This window comes from Nicotiana sylvestris, chromosome 2 (assembly GCF_000393655.2).
Source record: "Nicotiana sylvestris chromosome 2, ASM39365v2, whole genome shotgun sequence".
NCBI classification, from domain to species: Eukaryota; Viridiplantae; Streptophyta; class Magnoliopsida; order Solanales; family Solanaceae; genus Nicotiana; species Nicotiana sylvestris.
In genome coordinates, this window is record NC_091058.1 from 215,041,786 (window position 1) to 215,056,192 (window position 14,407).

Below are 14,407 nucleotides of genomic sequence, written 5' to 3' on the forward strand. Positions count from 1 at the left end.
CTTGTGTTATTGACTTTGGAGGCTCATGGGATCAGTTTTTTCCTTTAGTAGAGTTTGCCTACAACAACAGCTACCAGTCGAGTATTCAGATGGCTCCTTATGAGGCTTTGTATGGTAGGCGATGTCGGTCTCCGGTTGGATGGTTTGAGCCAGGAGAGGCTCGGTTATTGGGTACGGATATGGTTCAGGATGTCTTGGACAAGGTCAGGATCATTCAGGATAGGCTTCGTATAGCTCAGTCCAGGCAAAAGAGTTATGCCGACCGTAAGGTTCGTGATTTGGCATTCATGGTTGGTGAACGGGTATTTCTTCGAGTGTCGCCTATGAAGGGCGTGATGAGATTTGGGAAGAAGAGCAAGCTTAGCCCTAGGTTCATTGGCCATTTGAGATTCTTGATCGAGTGGGAGAGGTGACTTATATACTTGCGTTGCCACCAAGCTTATCAGTCGTGCATCCAATGTTTCATGTATCCATGCTTCGAAATATCACGGTGATCCATCTCATGTGTTGGATTTCAGCACTATCCAGTTGGACAAGGACTTGTCTTATAAGGAGGAGCCGGTAGCTATTCTAGACAGGCAGGTTTGTCAGTTGAGATCGAAGAGTTTTCCTTCTGTTCGTATTCAGTGGAGAGGCCAGCCTCCTGAGGCATCGACCTGGGAGTCCGAGTTTGATATGCGGATCCGTTATCCCCATCTTTTCCCCGACTCAGGTACTTCCTTCTTCTGTCTGTTCGAGGACGAACGATTGTTTTAGAGGTGGAGAATGTGATGACCCAAGAAGTCATCACTTGTTTTACAATGAAATTATGCATTCCAAGGCTTTAAAAATCTCTTTTAGCATCACCTCGATTTGCGTGCGTAGTCCAGGTGCGTAGCCGGAAAACCTATATGTGAAAATCTATGAAAAATGATAAATTATGACTATAAAATGAATTAATTTGACTTCAGTAAACATTTTAGATAAACGGACCCGTACCCGTGATTTAACGATCCCAAAGGATCCATAGGAAAATATGAGACTTGGGCGTATGTTCGGAATCGAATTTCAAGGTCACAAGCCAGAGAAATGAATTTTTGAAGAAAATTATTTTCTGAAATTGTTTATAAGGTTTGGAAATGAATTTTGACTAGAACATGTTGGTATCGGGCCCGTATTTTGGATCCGGCGCCCGATACAGGTCTTATATGTGATTTAACATAATTATGTGAAGTTTGGTAAGAAACAGAATCCATTTGACGTGATTCGAACCTTAAATGCAAATTTGATGTTTAAAGTGAGAAATTTCATTGATTTTGAGGTTTAATTCATAGTTGTTGATAATATTTTAGTGATTTGAATGCACGAGTGAGTCCATATGATGTTTTTAGGGTGGTGTGCATACTTGGTTTGGAGCCCCGAGGGCTCGGGTGAGTTTTGGATAGGCCGCGGTGTGAAATTTTGGACTTAAGGAATTGCAGGCCTGTAGGCTTCGCATTTCCCAACCTCCCTTCGCAATTCCCAGTTCGCATTTCCCAACCTCCCTTCGCAATTCCCAGTTCGCATTTCCCAACTTCCCTTCGCAATTCCCAAGCCAGCAGAGGTCGGGATTCACAATTGCGAACCCCTATTCGCAATTCCCACATCTGAGACCTGCAACTTTTATACTTAGATGATTTTAAACCCATTTTTCATATCCTCTCAAAACATAAACACACTAGAGCGATTTTTCAAAGGCTTCTTCTTCTCCAAATCAATTGTAAGTCATTTTTAACTAGTTTTCTTCAATCATTAACATCTTTTAATTTGATTTCAACTTAAAATCAATGATTTTCATGGGGGAAATTGAGTGTTTTGGGTAAGACCTAGGTTTTTTAAAAATTGGGGATTTGGACCTCGATTTGAGGTCCGATTTCAAAACAAATCATATATTTGGGTTCGTAGGGGAATGGGTAATCGGGTTTTGGTTCGAACCTCGGGTTTTGACCATATGGGCCCGGGGCGATTTTTTGACTTTTTGGGCAAAACTTTAGAAAAACTTATTTTCATGCATTGGGGTTGATTCATTTAGCGTTTATTGATGTAATTAAATAACTTGTGACTAGATAGGAGCGAATTGACGGTGGAATCAAGAGGTAAATCTATAATTGAAACTTGAGTTGTGTTCGTGGCATCGAGGTAAGTGTTTGGTCTAACCTTAGCTTGAGGGATTAGGATTTGTGTCTTATTTGCTACATGTTAATTGTAGAGTACGATGTATAGGCATGGTGACGAGTATCTATACGTTGTTGTCAAGCATGCCCGTGAGTCTTGTATTATAATTGTTATGACTCCATTGTAGTTTATTGTGCTTCATATGTTATTATTACCATTGTTCCCTTGCCGGGATGTTTGTTTGATATTAATGATCCCTTGTCGGGATGTTTGTTTTGATATTATTATTCCCTTGCCGGGATGTTGTTGAAATATCATTGTTCCCTTGCCGGGATGTTGTTATATTACTCTTGTTCCCTTGTCGGGATTCCTTGTGATTATTGTTGGCTTGTAACAGGGAGCGGGTGATACGTCTACCACAAGATATAATGAAATGGGAGCGGGTGGTACACCTACCACAAGATATAATAAAATGGGAGCGGGTGGTACGCCTACCACAAGATATAATGAAATGGGAGCGGGTGGTATGCCTACCACGAGATAAATAAAATGGGAGCGGGTGGCACGCCTGCCGCGAGATACATGAAATGGGAGCGGATGGCACGCCTGCCATGAGATACAGGAAATGGGATCGGGTTGCACGCTTGCAACAAGATGTGAAAAGAAAGTGAAATCTGCCTTTCTTTTCCTTATTCTTGTTAGTGGTTGGATTTTGATTCTTTTATTCTCTTGATATTCTATTTTTACCTGTTATTCCCCGAATCATGTTTCCCCCCTCCCATCTTTACTTGTTATTCCTGCTTTACTTTCCACTGTATATTATATAACTGCACAGGTTTATTTAGTGGTCTGGTCCTAGCCTTATCACTACTTTGCCGAGGTTAGGCTAGACACTTACCAGCACATGGGGTCGGTTGTACTGGTTCTACACTCTGCACTATGTGCAGATCCCGGAGCAGCTCTTGGACCGTAGTTGGAGGCTACCTTCAGTCCACACAGAGATCCAAGGTAGACCTGCAGGCGCTCTATCTTTTATTTCCTGTTTCATCTTTTTAATTCAGAAATAGTGTGTCTTTCATTCTTGGACCTTGTATTTAGTAGTCTTAGACCATCTATGACACTGTGACCATAGTTGGAGGCTACCTTCAGTCCACGCGGAGATCCAAGGTAGACCTGCAGGCGTCCGCAGGCCCTGGCGTCTCCTCTATCTTTTATTTCCTATTTCATCTTTTTGCTTCAGAAACTGTGTGTCTTTCATTCTCGGACCTTGTATTTAGCAGTCTTAGACCGTCTGTGATACTGTGACACCAGGTTTTAGGTGATTAAGGCTTAAGTAGTTGTATTAGCTACAGATTTAGATATTTTATTGTTTTTCTTCCGCTTAATTAAATATTCAGCTGTTTATATGTTATCGCTTTATATCTGTTAAAAAGAATTAATTGGATAATGGAGTAATTAGTTTAAAGGATTGGCTTGCCTAGCTCATATTAGTAGGCACCATCACGACTCCTGAGGGTGAGAAATCCGGGTTGTGACATTATGTTTGCGAGGTGTATCCATATGATTTGGAAACGGCGAGAAGGGTCAGCTGGAGGATAGAAGACTATTAGGTATTTGATTTTCATCTTGATTTGAGGTATAGTCCCGAGTTATGGGTGTGTGAAGGACCCTTTCATGTTTCCTAGCTGGAAGTAAAGTAAATTTCATGTTGCGGTATGAGTTTAGGCTCAGGAAGATTAAGTGAGTGCATAGTGTTTATGACGATGGAAGGTATACAGAAATGCTAGTTTGAAGCAAAGCATGTGGGTTATCTCCTGTGGAGTGTTCTGAGGTTGTGTGACCCTTATGTTGTCTGTTAGAAGATCTTGATTTCAAGTGAAAGATATGTGTTGTAATTTGAATTTGGGTCGCTTAAGAGAGTGGGTTTAATTGTTGCGAGAGTGAATGCGAGATTTGCAGAAGATTTAAAGTACTAGAGAATCTGTATTTCACAAGCTTACGAAGGAGTTTAATCTCACTATGGTATTATGGAAGTAATAGAGTATGCGTTGATTGCACGGTTATGTGCTATGTTGGTTCCAGTTTGAGGTGTGCTGGTGAATCAGTTATGGGTTGCGGAGATTGAGATCGAGGATGGCTCGAGTAAAGGAAAATTTTCGACTAAGGTAAGGTTATATCATGCTTCATAGGTGTGTGAGAATCACGGAATGTCTTGAGTTGTTGTTGATAAAGAATGCTCAGTGCATAGAAAAGAAAGTGGCTTGGTTGTATCAAGGTAAGGTTACATGCTGCAGTGTTAGAAGTGCTAATGAGGCACAGGTTGTTCGATTCTTTTGATCGGGCTAATTGCGGTTTGAGTAGAGTGGATGACTCTCGGGAATGGTTCTAATGCGCTCAAGATTTTGCATGTAATAATTGGAGATTTTTAGGTTGTATTTTTGGCTAGAAACTGAGGTTTGCATTTGGAGGGTGTCATGATTTGTGGTATTTCTATATCAATTACAGGCTTCTATATCAGTATCAGGAAGGTGAAGGTAATGGCTCGTAATTCGTAGGAGGTCCCTTCAGGGTAAGTATTTTGAACATGGTGCTTTTGGGGAATATCTAAGGAAGTATTCAGTGGTTTATGAGCCTTAGACGGCGTGGTTTTATGCTTGGGTCTCGTGTGGTGAGTCGGGGTTGAGGAATTGTAGTGTTATATCAAGAAGGAGTATCAAATTGAAGGTAAATCAAAAGGAAGCCTGGATGGATTGTATAGCTTGATAGTAGACCGGACCGGTATGGTAAGGATATGATTAGTTCCTTGGGTGTGTACTGGTTAATGAGTTTCTACAAGTGTTTCGCGGCGATGCCCTTGGGTTCTAGTGGTCTGTGTAGCTTAATTGAGTTAGAAGGATTCAGTCCTAACGGTTCAGTCTTGTGCTAGTGGAATTCGGAGAGTCCTTGATGATTTCTACTGCGGTTAGAGATGCGTATTTTCTGCGAGTGTGAGAAGCATGGGATATGTAGTGATTTTCTCCTGAATGAGATCAAATAGAAAGTTCTTGGTTGGTTGAGTACATAGTTTCTTGTAGCTTGGAAAGGATATAAAGTTCTCATATTATACTAGGATGTCATTCTGGGCGATTGCGCTAAGGCGGCGATGTTGGCTATGACGGGAATGCCATGGATTAAGTGGCGAGATTCAACGGATTTCATGTTCTAGTAGGATGGTTTTATATTTCAAAGGCCCAGTGGGTGGCTGGGAAGAATTGTCTTCCTTATTTGGGCTCTCGTGATGGATGTCAATGTAGAGGCTCCTTATATTGATTCAGTTCTAGTGATGAGGAACTTTTCCAGATGTGTTTCCTACTGCCGGGCATGTCGCCGGGCAAAGTTGTTGATTTCGGTATTGATTTGGTGCTGGGCACCGTGGCGGAGTTAAAAGAGTTGAAGGAGCAGCTTTAGGGTTTCCTTGATAAGGGGTTTGTTGGTAGGCTAGTGTGGATGCGTGTTCTAACTTCAGTCGACTTGGTTGGCTCCGAATTGTATTGTTGAGGGATGTGTTGATTCGATTGTTATTGAGCTTATTAGTGTTCTGAGGTGATCTATGAGTTACTTTTCTATGTTGCGAGGCATTATGAATTGTTGTTTATAGGCACGTATGGTGCGGATCCATTGGGGTTCATAGTGGAAGTTGAGTGGGAAGAGTACTGGATATTGCTCGGTAGATGGCGTATCGGTTATGTCCTTTCGGGTTTGTGTGGTGTTATGTATTTGCTTCACCGTGGTTATGATGATTTGCTTTGGTTCTAGACATCAATTGCGCGTGGTCGTCAATTTCGAGCAGAGTGAATTGAGGTGTTTCATGGGAGCGGCGTTTGGATAGGATCGCGCATTGTAGTGAAGTTATGTGGAGGTATGACCTTGCGGGTTAGATTCGTGTGTTCTGTTTCTATGATGTGAGATGGGTTCTCAGCCTTGTATTGTGGTGGTACTGGTGAGCTTTCGGTGTAGCTCTTTCATTTGAGTCATTTCCATGATTTAAGTATGTTCGGATTGCTGCTTATTCATGCGCGGATTTCACAAGTTGTGGCTTTAGCCTATATTGATGCGTCATATCACCAGAGTAGTGTGTTGAATTAGATAAGATCATTGGGATCATTAATGAATACGAACAGCATTCGATTTCACCATGTTGGAAGGATAATATCGAGGTTCGGCTCAGAAATTTTGCTACAGTCTTTGCCAAAGGAGAAGCGGCTTCATGAATGGTTGATCTAAGAGAAGGTTATGGTTTACTGCGTGCTTCATTTATCATTGGCAGTATATGAAAGTGTTGGAATGAGACTTTAGTTGATAAGAGGTTTTCTATCGGTATTCGAGTGTTGTGTACAGCTGTTGTGATTAGAAGTTATCGCTACAAGTGTTTGAGTTATGTGGTATATCATGTAATTGCACCTGAGGTTGCAGGTATGGGTTATTACAGCTTGTTCGGGCTTATTCAGAGAATAGACGTGAGATTCTGATCTTGTGGATGATTTCAAAAGTGGAAATGTGGTTTTAAGGTTTATAGGCTAGGTTGGATTGTGAAATATTTCAGTTACATTGTGTTATCGGACTTATATGAGATAGTGTGACGTGGTCTCACCCCTGGGTATATGCATGGTAAGGTTATTCAGCGGTTAGTTGGCTTTTGAAACAACTCTGGGCACGTTCGAGGACGAACGTTTGTTTAAGTTGGGGAGGATGTGACGATCGGGCCAGTCGTCTCATGATTTATCGCTTCGTTTTTCCCTATTGCTTCTTTATGCTTTGTTTATCCGTGTTATGTGGTATCGGGTTGGTCGGATCGAATCCGAAATGGTTTTGGTAATGTTTGAGATACTTAGTCTCTAAAAGTAGCTTTAGAGTTAGAAAAGTCAACCGAGAGTTGACTTATTGGTAAACGACCACAGAATGCAGATTTTATGGCTCGTATAGCTTCGTTAGGTGATTTGGGACTTAGGAGTGTGTCCAAAATATTTTTGTGATGTCCGGTGTAGAATTAGGCTTGAATTGGCGAAAGTTAATTTTTGGCGATTTCCGGTCGGCAGTGGAAAATAGGCTATCTGGGTCAGAATGGAATTTTGACAATTGGAACAGGTTTGTAATGTCATTTTGGATATGTCTGCAAAATTTCAGGCCAATCGGAGTTGTTTTGGATAGTTTCGGCGTCGTTGGTGGAATTTAGGAATTTCAAAGTTCATAGGCTTGAATTTGATGTGATTTTGGTGTTTAGATGTTGTTTTGGGTGTTTCGAAGGCTCGGCTAAGTTTGCATGATGTTATGGGATGTGTTGGTATATTTGTTGAGATTTTCGAGGGCCTCGGGTGGATCTCGAAAGGTTAACGGATCAATTTAGACTAGAAGAAAAGCTGCTGCAATTTTCACAGCAGCATGAACAGTAACTCGGGTGAACAGTACTCGGGTGAACAGTAAACGCGTGAGCGGTATTTAAATTAACTCTCCGCGACCATTAAACCCTTATACACCATTTTTGAACAGGAAAAGAGCTTTGAAGTGATTTTGAAGAGAGGAAATCATTGTTCTTCATTGAGGTAAGGATTTTGGACCCTAAAACTCGATTATTTGTGATTAAGGAACAAAATATCAGTGTTTAATTCATGAAAATCAGTACAAAAAGGTGGAGTTAGGGCTTGAGATTATGAGACCTTCTAGGGATGATTTGAGGGGTCAAACGAACTCCGATTTTCGAGTTCTTTATATGTATGGATTCGTGTGATGATGAAGAACACTTTGGTATAATGTTTGTTCACCGAGACGTGGGCCTGGGGTTCGAGTTTTGACTGATTTCGGGTTTTGTGCTCAAAATTGATATTTTTCAATTGGAATTTATTCATTTAGCATAATTTGATGATAAATCTGAACTTGGTAGATTTGGAGCACTCGGAAGTTGGTTCGAGAGGCAAGCGTGTTGCAGAATAGCTTTTCGGGCTAGTTCGAGGTGAGTAATGATTTTAAATGTTGTTCTGAGGGTATGAAACCCCGGATTACACAATGTTTGACTGTGTTGAGGTGACGCACACGCTAGATGATGAGCGTGGGGTCGTGCACCGTTAGGGATTGTGACTTAGTCCATCCCGAATGACTATTTTTCTATATATTTGGTAGCTAATTGTTTGATATTATTATACTTTGTGCTAAATGCCATATTTGGGCTTCGCACCAACTGTCTGAACCCTTAGGGGATCGTTAATGATATTTTCCTTATTGTTTGATTTCATACTTGTGCTCAGTCATGCCAGATCTTTCAATGTTTTCAAAACTCAGCTATGTTAATTTGTTTTAGAAACCTTAAATGATGTTTTATAGATATTTTGAGCTGAGCTGCATATTTTTACTATTGCCCGAAGGGCTTATAAGATTTTGACTGAGTAAAGCCAAGGGCCTGTATTGTGAGGATACTTTTGGGTCGGGCTGCACACCGCAGCAGTGATACACTAATTATGATAATGAGACCGAGGGCCTGAGGTTGTACGCCACGAGGTGACTTGATATTGATATGAGGCCGAGAGCATGTTTATGATGCGACGAGATGGCTTAATATTGTGCTTGGGCCGTAAGGGGCCCCTCCAGGAGTCTGCAAACCCCCTGTGAGCGTGGGTACCCATTGTGACATGAGATATAGCCCGAGGGGCTGGTATTGTTTTGTGATATTGCCCGAGGGGCTGATTTGATGTTATTGTTCCCGAGGGGCAGTTCTTATGTGTTTACCATTCCTAGTTGTTTTTCCTATCTATTGTTGACTGCTTAAAAAGGTGTTTATACGAGATTTCATTGTTAAATTGTGTTACTGATTTTGTTATGCCTCTGATAGCTAAATGTTGTGTTTAACATGATTTTATATTATTCAGTCTTCATTTATTCTTATTACTCACTGAGTTGAAAGTACTCACTTTACTCCCTGCACCTCTGTGTGCAGATTCGGGCGCTACAGCTCCTGCTACTGCATGTTGACAGTTCTTCGGAGGTTTACTAGGTAGCTGCTTGGAGATTCGCAGCTCAGTGCAACCTCCCTCTATCTTATTTCTTTTCTGATTCAGTTATTTAGTAGTGGAGTAGACTTTCAGACTGGTAGTATTGTTTTAGATGCTCATGACTGGTGTGTCATGACCCATATTTAAGTTAGGGTATGTTGGTATTTTAACATAACAAAAAATACAAGAAAAGAAAAAAGAAAACCTAATCAGCTTAAAATAAGGGCTAAAGCCCATGTGAACCAAAAGAAACAAAAGGGAATTGGGGGAAAGGGAAAGCAGCGCTGCTGCTGCAGCAGAAGCCAAAAAAAATGCAAAGAAGGGAAAAAGAAATAAGAAGAAGAAGAAAGAGGTTGGAACCAAACTTTGGAAAATAGGTAATATGATATTCTTATATTTTGTTTTACTAATATGAGAGTATATAAATTAAATAATTTGAGTTATATAGTGAGATTGACTAATATAATTAGAAACAAGAAAAGATTAAGTAATGCTTCCCTTAACTCATAGCACTTTGTGGAAGAATCATGGGTATCTGTAGAATACTTTGTAATGAAGATTTTTTTTTTAAAACAAATCAAATTCTTTATATCTTTGTATGTAGTAATATGAATTAAGTGTGGGAACATACGTAGAAACAAAGGCAATTTGCTGAAGGCATTCTTTTTAATTCAAAGGATAAACTTTCTTACTTCACCTGCTTAAGATTATCTTCTAGGTGTATATAATTTTGATAGGTAATAAAGAAAGTATTGTCGATTGTGATCCTATATGATTTAGATATATACACATAATTGGCATAACTTGGGTAAAAGAAAATTGAAAAAATAAATAAATATACGAGTAAGTTGAAATTGATAGATTATAGACTAGTTAAATTACTCATAGCATGGATAATACAATTCAGCAAATTGATGGTATACATAAAATGCTGAGGATTTGGAATCTAAATTTAGCTATGAATTAGCTTAAATAAAGAAATTAACACAAGATCGATATTGATGTGATTATAGATTGATTGAAGAAAGCCGTACAGATCGCTCGAGGCGACGAGTTTGGTATTTCGACGCGAGTATTGTAAGTAATAATCTTACCACAATTTGTGTTTTCATAACCTGCATGGTTTATATATAATTTTGAAAATAAATGTGTTAACGATGCTTTGAAATTGTATGTGGGACAAGTCATTTACTTGATATGGTACCGAACAGTTTACTTGAGATGTTTATCAGTTAATCTAAACGTTTTTACCGTTACTGGATATGTTTTACCGTTACTTGAGATGTTACAGTTATTTGAATTATTCTCACTTTTATTAGACATGTTTTACTGTTACTTAAGACAAGATTACCGTTATCGAAATAAAATTACAAGATTTAATAAGAAACGATATGCCCTTTATTATTTTGAAAATGCTTTTGTACGATTATCTATTGTTTACAAGAAAGAGTATAAATGGGAGGAGACTTTGAAGGATCCCGTAGCTAACGGCGGGTTCGTTAGACCTGGTGCATCTTGTATTTATCGATTACAGAGTACAGATATAGCCCTCGCTAGTGGGAAGGTAGAACTAGCATACCGTTACTGATTTCCCTCGAGTAGGGACTACCGTTATATTTGACTTCTTGCGAAGAAGTCCACAGTTATACTGATTACATGATTCGTTCATTGAAACCTCCCAAAATATGAATACTGATATTATATAGTGGTTACCGAGCTTATTAATGAATTGTTAAATATATTTTACTATAAGAAAAGTGTAATGAGACTCAAAATTATTTATTGTTTCTGAAAGGGCATTTTTATGTTGTTTTCTATTTGATATACTAGTATGTTTTCTGACTTGTCCCCAAATTAAAAACGGTTGTGGTTAAGTGTTATTACTCACTGAGCTAGAGACTCACTCCCCGCTAATTGTTTATACAGAGGCAACAGTTGACGCAGACGAGGATTTCATTAATTAGAGCGCACAGGTTGAGAATTCTTGGTGAGCCTCGCACTTGTTCGCGTGGGCGGAGATTTTTATCAATTGTTATGATCTTTTCTTTAAATTCTTAGAGTCACTCCATAGTCATTCTTTTAGTGTCATGAGTATTATTTTGCTATTAGTCTTATGTCGAGTATCGTTCTTTATTATCAAAGTCGGAGATAAATTAGTATTTCTGGTTGTTAGTGGGTTGATTAGTATGGTGAAGACTATTTTGGTCAATTGATAAGTTGTCGATTGTTTGAATTGCTATTAGAATGTTGGATGCTGATTTGTGATAGGGAAATTTTTTGGGATAGTCCAAAAACAGGGGAAACTCTGTCCGACTTTTTGTAAAATACCGATGAGGCTTACTTGGGAGCACTTGCTCCTAAGCGCCGGTCACGATCCTGAATTGGGTCGTGACATGATGACACCTCGATGTCGGGCTGTGTTGGCTTTTATTTCCGCAAATTATACCGTTAAATGCTTATTTTGGGATTTTATTTCTGATTAAAGACTTAGTAGTTATTATTTTAATTGCTTAAAGTGAATTGGAAGTGAGTCGGCTGGCCTTGTCTTCACGAGAGGCGCCATCACGACCGGGTTGGGTTTAGGGTCGTGACATGCAATGTTTGTTGTCGTTTAATAATGTTTCTTGTTTGGCTTGATTTAATTTACTGTAGTGTATATATAATTAATGTAAGTGATAAATTTTACTAAATTATTCTTAATTATGGTTAATTATTGGATTTATGTAGCAACAATCCATAAATACACACAAAATATGGTGACGAGGAGTAGTAGTGATGAGGAAAGACTATTAAAATGTAATATAGAATAAATTAACATTTTCAAAATCAAAACAAAAAGAGGATTACTGACAATTGACGAGAACGAGTAACTATAATGAGATTAAAAGATAATTAATAGAGTAAAGTGTGAAATTAACAAGAGAAATAGCGTAAAAGGTAAAATGAGAAATAATTAATATAATAGCAAAATGGGAAATAAATATCCTAACGATTTCCATCACATCAAAGTCGGTTTCTATGCAATAATATGTGAAAAGATTGTTACATAATAATATAATAGATTTAATAATTAATTTAATATAATAAATTTGTAAGTAACAATCACTAAAAAAACAAAAAAAAAATGAAGTTAGCTATGAACTTCTTCGCTAATCTATCGATAAATTACTCGTAGCTAATAGAATTTCTTGATAATCCGTCGCTAAATAGGATTAACAACGGATTTTTCTGTTTAGCTACAGAATTTGTCCATCATTAATTAATTCCTGTTTTTTAGTAGTAAATTATACTAAACATTGAATCCAATATAACAATACAATACAATACTAATAAAATAGAAATATAATTAAATTTGCTAGTTTGCTACGCCTTGGTCACCACGTCCAACAATTGTTGTAGTTCTAATTTTGAGCTTGGCTCGATTTATATAATGAGAAATTCTATCATTAAAACTATCTCTTCTTGTTGCAACCTTTCTAATTTCAGTTTCATTACCTACACTTGATGTTGTTGTTCTCATTTTGTTCTTCACTCGATCAATATAACCAGAAAAATACTTGTCATTTCTGCTACCATTTGACTTGTTACCTGTTAGAAAATCAGAAGAGCAAGTCAACATTCAAATACTCAAACTTATTTCATAAAAAAAACGATAAAAACTTATGTTGCTCGAACTCTTTAAAAATGCCGCCAGTTATATGTTGATCCTCTAAAATTAAAGTAGTACATTCTTTAGGATTCGATACAAATGTAACGGTATTTTTGGAGAGTATAAGCAACGTAGGTGGACAGGAGAATTTTTTCACAAGTTTGACTTGAGCAAAATGGGTAATTCATGGTATTTTTCAGTGATTTATATCATGTATTTAGCCTACTGTACATGCATTTTTATTTAATTTTAGACAATTTTTTAACCCCATGTACATGAACAAAGTTACAAAATTATACATTAATACATGCATCTTCTGACCCAAAAAAAGAAAAGAAAATTGGGCAATGAAATGCATTAAGTTTTCACTATTGGCAAGATTCAAAAAAGGGTCGGACTATATTGGATCTATAGCCTTACCTCGCTTTTCTACAAAGAGATTATTTGCGCGACTTGAACTTGTAACTTCCTGCTCACAAGACAACAACTCTTACCTCTGCACCAAAATTTCGGTTCACTTACCATCTCCTAAGCTAACACACTGGGGTCATTTGGTATAATAGTGGGATATCATGATATTCTAAGGGTGGGATATCCCATGGGATTAGCTATAGTTAATCTCATCATGTTAATGTTAAAGTTAATCCACGATTAGCTAATATTCCAAACAAAATATAGGATAAAATTTAATCTCAGATTCTATTCCGAAATTATTATCCTTATCCTATGTATCAAACGATCCTTTTAACATGAACAAAATAATCAGGGGCGTATGCAGGATTTTTTGCCAGAGGTGTCGAAATTTATAGCAGAACAAGAATAATAATGTTAATTATCATACTTCTAGACAAGAAATAGTCTTAGGCTATTGGTTTTGTTGAGTTTAAGTAGAAAATGTTCTGAGTTTAATTCTACTTCATCACAATTTTAACTACAGAGGCTCTCTCAAACATTTGCAAAAAAAATAAACGCATCGAGACACAATTTATGTCAAATGATGTCATTTTTTTCTATTAGTCCGTTTCCTCACAGTATTAATACATATAATTAGTAAAAAATTTCGATCGCCCTTGAAAATAATATTGAGATGAATGAATAAAGTTTAACTTCCTAACAATACCTTTAGGTTCCTGCTTTTGCTGAACTTTTCCTGGTGTATGATTGTAGTCTATAAGTACCATATTTGATTTTCCTTCTATTTCAGACTTTGGGCTCTGTTTTTTGGCATTCTCCACCTTGAAAATCTTCTTATACTGATAATCTTTGGTAGTAATCTGGTTCTTTGCCATTAAAATCTAGAAGTTAGCTTTCAGAAATGGGAAAGAGTAATTTGTGAGGTGAGAGATTGTTGTGAAGAGAACATATTAATAAGAGGAGATTAATACAGTTCCTTATACATTAATTAATCATGTGATACTCATGTTTGTGTGAAGTGATTAGTCCTTGGATATTCCTCATGGGATATGCCATTAAGAAATAATTACCCTCTCCTTTTCATTATAGAGGAATTTTCATAAGCCACTATTGTTTAGTAGCTATTAACTTTCTATCGTTATCATATATATAATTACTTCCTATAGTTACTATTCAGTTGTTACGGTAGTTG

The 14,407-nt window shown here is 37.8% G+C and overlaps 1 long non-coding RNA gene across 1 annotated transcript; it reads right to left on the reverse strand.

The window, feature by feature from the left end:
• Window positions 1–12,210: 12,210 nt before the first annotated feature.
• LOC104235234 (uncharacterized) lies at window positions 12,211–14,140 on the reverse strand. The gene is made up of 2 exons (XR_011405192.1): window positions 13,922–14,140; window positions 12,211–12,740 (listed from the first exon to the last, which is right to left on the reverse strand). It is a non-coding gene; the product is annotated as an uncharacterized lncRNA (long non-coding RNA).
• Between the last annotated feature and the right edge of the window lie 267 nt (window positions 14,141–14,407).